This window comes from Saccopteryx bilineata, chromosome 6, assembly GCF_036850765.1.
Source record: "Saccopteryx bilineata isolate mSacBil1 chromosome 6, mSacBil1_pri_phased_curated, whole genome shotgun sequence".
NCBI classification, from domain to species: Eukaryota; Metazoa; Chordata; class Mammalia; order Chiroptera; family Emballonuridae; genus Saccopteryx; species Saccopteryx bilineata.
This window is the reverse complement of record NC_089495.1, coordinates 27,499,490-27,506,272: the sequence shown is the minus strand read 5'-3', so window position 1 is coordinate 27,506,272 and position 6,783 is coordinate 27,499,490. Positions and strand designations below refer to the sequence as shown.

Genomic DNA, 6,783 nt, shown 5'->3' with positions numbered 1-6,783 from the left:
TGGACAGGCAAAGTCTCTCTGGAGGCAAAGCCTTTGTTATTTTCACTGGCCCATGCCACCAACGCTACTTGGGAGATTAGGCATTTTGGTGGCTGGTACTACAAAGTGCCAGGGCAGGTGGGTTAACAGCCTGGCAATTAATCTGAGCTCCGGAATATAAACATACCTGAAGCGTTCTATGTATCGGATTGCACTGCCATATAGAGGGATAACCTCCCTTAAAGAGGTCCAATGAGAGACTTCTCCGATAAAGTCACAGTGTGCAGCACTCAGTAAGACAGTTTCTCCCCAGCTCTCCATGTTCTGAAATTATACATTTTAGAGAAATGTATACTAGTTATCTTGTTCATTTTTCAGTAAGGTCACCCTGAAGGTATTCTAGAAACAAACATTATCTCAGCCCAGGGGATATGAAAAACAATTATAATCATCAGTGCCAGAATACACTTTGATGCAAATAGTAAGGCAGATGGTATCAGTCTTTAACTATTAAATCACTAACACCCTTCCACCTACCCTGTTTTCTGCGTGTTTTACTTCTCAGAATTTGTATCTCATGATTTATGAATTTCTCCTGTCATCGAGGTAATTGACTTAATGAGATTTTATAAAATATTATGGTGACTTAGAGTGTTAAACCACCACAATATCCTTACCACAGGAAAAATAATTTTTAAAAGAAGGCTTTACATTTAGCACACATCTATTTATTAGGCTTTTCATTTAGAATACATCTACCTATTAGTGTTATCAAGATATTGAGACTCAAGAAGAGACCATATTAGTATCTTGGAGTCAAATGATGCTGGCCCTTGAAGGATCAAGTATGCACTTTGCTGTAGCTAGTGAGGAGTCATCAAGGGGTCTAAACAGGGAGAGTGATGTCCCCCCATTTTACCTTCCAAGAAGCTCACTTTTCCAGGTGAAGAGTGAGATGAAGAACGGCCATCAATGGGACCAGTGGAAGACTACGAAGACCAGCGAGTAAGCTATTTAGAATTTGACATTGAGGGTAGAAGAAACAGTAATCTATTTTGGAGCACAAGTAATAAAACTTACTGATCGGTTGGGGTCGAGTGAGGAAAAGAGAGAAAATGAGGGTAACTGGAGGTTGTGGCTTAAACGGCTGGCCTGCTGGCCCCGGCAGAAGCCTCGGCAGGAGCAGAAGCAACGCGGCGCTGTGGCGCTTACGGAAGGCTCTAACAAAAACAGATTAGAGAGGTTCTGTCTTTCCTTTTTATTTTTCCTTTCCTTTCCTCCCTTTAACAAGCCTTTGACAAGGAGCTTGACATTGATGTCTTGGTGATTGAATATAAATATGCTTAATTCATTACAGGCAGAGATAAAGGGAACTCGGCTGCCCCTTAAGGGTCATTATCTAGGTATGATTATATTGTAAACTGAAGCCAAGTCTCCGGAGGCAGCCAATCGATGGGCTAGTTCACAAGCCCCTCCCCATCTCCCTGCATTTAGATGCAGCACACATTTCCTGCCTAGAATCTCCACTCCAGGAGCTCCAGGTTAACCACTCCAAGCCTCTCTTGTCAGAAAAGCAGTGTAAGTGACTGCCTAAAGGAAATGAATAATTAAAATAAATTTTATCTCTTCTTGAGATCCATCCTAAGCTAATAAATTGATTTAAATTGTGTTTCTGAATCAATACCTCTTAAGCCCAAGGAGGTTGTGGGTAGGTGAAAAATAATAAAGTAAGTAAAACAAAACCCTTAGTGTTCTCTGTGACTTGACACTTATCTATTGCAATAAATGGAGGGATAGAAATGCTCAGGTGGCTCTTATTAATGGGGAGTTCAACCTGGCAGGAAGGACCATATTGCCATATAGAAGCAGTAAAACAAATTAAAATGTATCAGTTTCCACTTTTTGGGCCAAATTCCCTCAGTAACAGCCACCTGAGGGGTAACCCAATCTAATCTGTGCTTCAGGACAACTTCTCGGGTAGCAGTGCAAGAGACAGAGACTAGGACTGACCTCCCATACATACACCTACCACTGGCAACGGGGATTAAATAAAGTAGGAATACCTGGAGCTCTTCATGCCAAAAAAGTTTAGCAGACAGACGAATCATCTAATTTGGCCACCATCAGTAGATGGCACTACTAGTTGATTGTGAGATGTCACTCTGAATTTGGAAAGGGCGGGTCTTTCAGAATCTAGTTTAATAATTACACAAGACCTGTATCACTCTCTGTGCTGCAAATGGACAAATCTGAGATGTGGAGGCCTGTCCACCAAGATTTAAACTCCTGATGACCAGTGTCTCTTTCCTAATTCATGTAAGACAGAACAGAAGCACTAAAAAAAAATGGGAAGGATTTATTTTATTTTATTTTATTTTTAGAAAGAGATTGGAAAGGGGGGGGGATGAGAAACATCACCTTATAGTTGCTTCACTTCAGTTGTTCATTGATTGCTTTCTCATATGTGCCATGACCAAAGGGCTCAAGTCGAGCCAGTGCCCCCTTGCTCAAGCCAGCGACCTTGGGATTATGTCAATGATCCCATGCTTAAACTGGCAAGCCCGCACTCAAGCCCACAAACCCATGCTCCAGCTGGTGACTAGGGATTTCAAACCAGGGACCTCAGAGTCCGGGGACAAAGCTCAATCCACTGTGCCACCACCAGTCAGGCAGAAGGATTTTTTTAATGCCAATTACTGTGTCAATAATGTCCACTTTTAGATTTAATGTTTGTATTTGTGGTCTCTTCTAAGTCGCATGAGGTTAGTATCTGTCTGTTTCAAAGATTATTTATGTAGCACATATTATTGAATCTATTATACATGACATACTGAGAAATTGCTGCTGAATTTATTAATTGTATTTTGTCAGACCTCATTTAGACAAGTGTTTTTAATCCGAAGGTTCCTATTTTAAGAGTTTTAGAGTGTCCAGGACTTGGCTGACCAACGTGGCAAAGGAACTAGAAAGATGGTTATTAGCACCGTAAAAGTCAGCAGTTACAACTAGGAATGGAATAGAATGGGAATAAAGTTGTGTTCTCTATAGATTTAAAGATTATTTTTTGGAGAAATTATACTTATTCTAAAACCTCAGAAGGCAAAATTTTTAAAAATGTGTGAAAAGCAATAAAAAGCACATTTACCTCAAGTTTAGAAAGAACATGCTCATAATCAGAATTACCTAAAAATTAAATATCTCTTTCAGGAAGAATTACAGAGTCCATTAATACATGTATCTAAGTCACAGCTCAGATATCTGAAATGCTGGAGAAGATGCCTTGAACTATACTAATGTTCCTTCCTACTAAGTGTCATACTCAATCTCTAGATTAAAAAATGTATTTTGGCTTCTTTTAGATAAATTGTGACAAACCTAAAGCATATCCTACTAGATTAATTTGATATGTGATAGGATGTATTTAATGGACTAAAGACAAAAGCATATAATTTTTGAAGTCATAAATATCTCAACTAGGATGATAAAAGTGATCATAAATAGGAGAGAAAGTATTTGGGGAACTTGAGCAGAATCCAATCCACACATCCTTGTGATTAACAAGATTTTGAAGGTGAAGGTGTTTAAAAGGTACAGTGATTGGCCCTGGCCGGGTGGCTCTGTGGATAAAGGATCAGCCCGGTGCACCAGCGGTCTCAGGTTCAACCCTCAGTCAGGGCACAAACAGGAAGCAACCAATGAGTGCACAAGTGGAGAGAACAACTAAGTGAAACACAGAGTTAATGCTTCTTTCTCTCTCCCCCTTCCTTTCTCTCTCTTTCTCCCTTCCTCTCTCTCTCAAATTAATGGAAAAAAAAATGTTTATAAGGTATAATGATTAAATCAAATTTCAGGCACAAATGAGTAAAGGAATATTGGTAACAGTGATAGAAAATTGTTTTTAATGCAGGGGAAACCAGCTTTAGAGGAAAGACTCAAGTTTAATTCTGAAGTCAAAAGTTTAGTGAGAAACTGTGTATACGGATACATCCATCTTATGGTCAGATGTTGATCTCATTCAAGGGGGATCTTAAGACTCAAGAGGTGCTACAGCTGTTACAAAAGGAAAAGAGAGGGAGAAGGAAGAGCAGAATTGTGGAAGTCATAGTAAATGATGGAGTTTAGGCTTAGGAGATAGAGAAATGAGCTCAAATTTTGGCTCCAGCACTTATTATTTGTATCAAGTTTGTCAAGAGAAACAAGCTTGCATTTATCACGTGCTTATCCTCTGTGCCAGACACTGCATAAGCTGCTTTAGAAGCACTACAGTCAGTACAAAAAAGGAAAATCATCTTGATTGTCCATCCATTGAGGAGCAGTTCAAAAACCATAGTAAATTAATAACATGGACTATGGCATGGGTATTAAAACAATGATCACATCTGTATATATAAACCTGGAAAGATCATCACTTTCAGTTTAGCTACAAATAAATTTAGATAGTATGATCCTAAAAGGATCACAATTTTTATACATTCTCTACCTACCTTCTTACCGACCTACCTACCTCTATGACACACCAAGTCCAATTTTTCAGGAAATTCCTTTGACTATTTTTGGCTCACTAGTTATCTTGGAAACTGGAGGGTGTTAAAGTGAGATATTTAAAACCAAACCACACTAAAAGAAAAAGATTATTCTAAAGTTAAATAAAAATTAAAAACATAACCATATTAGCATAAAATTAAATTATTACATATTCATATGGATAATATTAAAAAGGTAACATTTTTAAGAAAACCATTGACATGAGGAGATGAGATTGTGGGCAATTTTAATTTTAAATAAATGTTGTTTTAAGCCTTTATCAACTTCTTAAAAGACTAATCCTTATTTTATTCCTGATTCAGAAGTCAAGAATTTCAAGTACCCATTTTAGAGCTTCATATTGCACAACAGAGATAAAACTAATGTTTTCGAGTGTTAAGTATGTAAAGCACAAATCTATTGTTTAAGGTCGATGTTAGTTTTAAGTTTTATATTTTTTGTGGTTTTGCATTGCACTAATCTCAGAGTTAAGGACAAACATACCTGCCTGAGCTCCGATAAGAACGGGAATAACGTCACCCCTCTGCATTTTGCTTCAAACCCTCTGCCCTATCAGCTGGGCTGTGAGCATTCCATTCGCTGGTCAAGGCCAACTGCCTCTCGGGTAGAATATGTTTGCCTGAGAGAATATGTGCACAGCTTTACATGTCAAAAAACAAATAAAATCAGGTGGCTTCAACAAAGATTTTTTTTTTTCATTCAGAGAACCAACTAAGAGATTTTGCCACAGAGACAAAGAACCTATTGACTTCTCAGGTTCTCACTCCGTTCACAAATTGCAGATGTTTAGATAAAACTTCACATCTGCACTTGGAAATATAACTGTCATCTTAAACTATACATGTATCTAAAACTGAAATCCTCAGGTCCTACCCCAATCTAACAGAGTTTCTCCTATCTCACTTACGGGGTCTTTATCCTTTTAGGTACCCAGACCCAGATGTCTGAAGTCACTGTGGATAGATGTTCTCACATCCTAAATTCAACATACCAGGGAATCATTTTTGGATCTCCTTCCAAGATATATCCAGATTGGATCTGTTTCTTTCCATAGCCACTGTTCTTACTCTGATTAAAACCATCAGAACTTTTTGCTTGAACAAATAATTAATTGTAATGCCTCAGATCCACTCCCCCTACTTTTTCTCTTGGGTTCCAGTGCTCTGACAGAAGCCAGAGTGATGGGTTTAAAAGGTAAATCACACTATGTATTTCACACTTTGTTCAAAACCCTCAACTGATTCCACATTTCCATATACTTCACCTGTCAACACTATCCACATTCTATAGCCCCACTGGGCCCTGCCACTGTGCAGGTCTGCCTGAGTTCTTCCCTCTGCCTGGAATGTTTTTACTTGATATCCACAGTGCTAACTTCCACTTTTAGTTTCCAAGATTATCTTCTCAAACCGAGCATCCTTAACCACTCCAAATCAATGGCAACCTCCCCAATCTCCTTGATCTTGCTCTATCCTTTTTCCTCTAGCACGTTGATATTTTATCCTTCTCTATAATTCACTTAACTATGAGGTTTATTCTTTATTTCCTGCCCCACCCTGAGAGAATGTAAGCCCTGTAGACGCAGAAATATGTGTCAGTACTAATCATTGATGTATCTCAGCAACTTAAACAGGTTCATGTAGTAGGCTTAGAATAATATTATTTAATAATGATTTCTGCTTTATTTTGTTTTATTACACCAACCAGAATTAAACAAGGAAAATTATTTTTTCTATCTTAACCAAGAAACCTCTTCAAGACTCCTCAGGAAGTCCACCAGAGAAGAAAGATCTGATCCCTACAATGCTTCAACAAAATAATTCTCAAAATCCGGAGAGTTCTCCATCCTTCTGACAACTCTTCTAATAAAACTCGTCTTCTTGGTATTCCAAAAAGCCTCGGGCTTGTGTTGTTTAGCTTCACTATTTTTTCCCCTTAAATAAGAATTTTCCTTTATTTTTTTCAGTGACAAAGAGTGTATTGCTTTATACAACTTTAGTGTCCTTTTGCTTCAGAAGAATAGTGTTACAACAGTGTAATTACAGTCTTTTAAGAGCGTCCACAGGGAAGGCTATTATCAAGAAAGACTAACCTATTATCAATATTCTCCATCTAGATCACTAGTATCGAAATGCCACACAATAAAATACTGGAAACTAAAATGATCTTGAACATATTTGTAGCACTTTATTGACATCTCAGAAGAGACAGCAGTAACTGGACAGCAATCACCATTAGAAACATATGGATGAGGGGAGG

At 38.2% G+C, this 6,783-nt stretch overlaps 1 protein-coding gene across 6 annotated transcripts in view; it reads right to left on the bottom strand.

The window, feature by feature from the left end:
* UNC5D (unc-5 netrin receptor D) overlaps positions 1 to 6,783 on the bottom strand; it is a 534,428-nt gene that overhangs the window by 283,927 nt on the left and 243,718 nt on the right. The gene's annotated exons all lie outside the window — the stretch shown is intronic.